Below are 1,127 nucleotides of genomic sequence, written 5' to 3' on the forward strand. Positions count from 1 at the left end.
GTAGAGAACATTAAAAATAATTTAAAATATAGAGAAAACATTAAAAATCATCCCACCTATAGGAAAAAAAATCACCCTTTTGTCTTCTTTTCTGTGCACACAAACACTTGTGTATTTTAAAAATCTGTTTTGGGACCCAGAGCTCTTCAATGATCAAGCCTTGGTGATGGGTAAAATTGGTCACCTCAATCTTACTCCTCTCCTTGGGTGAATTCATTCCTAATAGGATTTTCATAGTCTTATTCAAACAGACTTAGGGTAGAGACACCCCAGCTGTTTCTGGAAAAGCCCAGGCATTTCTGCATATTACCATACTGAGGTATGGGCCTGGAGAAGGAAATGGCAACCCATTCCAGTGTTCTTGCCTGGAGAATCCCAGGGACAGAGAAGCCTGGTGGGCTGCTGTCTACGGGGTCGCACAGAGTCGGACATGACTGATGCGACTTAGCAACAGCAGCAGCAGCAGCAGCAGCATGGGCCAGTCTCCCACACCTTTGACCCTTTACATTGTGTGAAGAATACCAGCAACACGGCCACTGCCTTCAAACGGGAGAAGGTGATTGTGGGGAGAAATAGCATGGTGCTTATGTGAAGTTCTAGGGGACAAAGCTGGGACTGATGGGAAGAACAGTCTTCCCTGAGGAAGAGTCCTCCGCCACTGGCCATATTCACTTGTTGCGATAGATGTGGGCTGGAGGCTAGAAGCAGAGACAGTTGATGACTGTGTCCTTGCCGTAAGGTTCTGAGACTATTTCTCTCCAGGATTGACCTTAAATCCATATGCTAGGATTTGTGAGTTCTTGAACTTTCTTCCTCCACATCAACATCAGTAGCCACAGGACCCAGCACATAGTAGATGCTCAGTAAATGTTTGTCAGAATGAATGAATGAACGAGTGAATGAATGAGCCTGGCTTCTGCGGCTGCTCCTTGGCCCTCCACTTCTAGAGACTATGGAATTGGAGCAGAATTTGGTGGGAAGGATGGAGAACAGGCTTTAGTGGGAAGCCTTCTTAGCTCACAGAATTATCCGTTTTCTGTTATTTCTTGGGAGGACACTTGGTCTTGGTTTCCATACAGTGGTATGTAGAAAGGACCGGGGAACAGCGAGTTTGGGCTTTTTCATCT

Source organism: Bos javanicus, chromosome 10 (assembly GCF_032452875.1).
Source record: "Bos javanicus breed banteng chromosome 10, ARS-OSU_banteng_1.0, whole genome shotgun sequence".
NCBI lineage: Eukaryota > Metazoa > Chordata > Mammalia > Artiodactyla > Bovidae > Bos > Bos javanicus.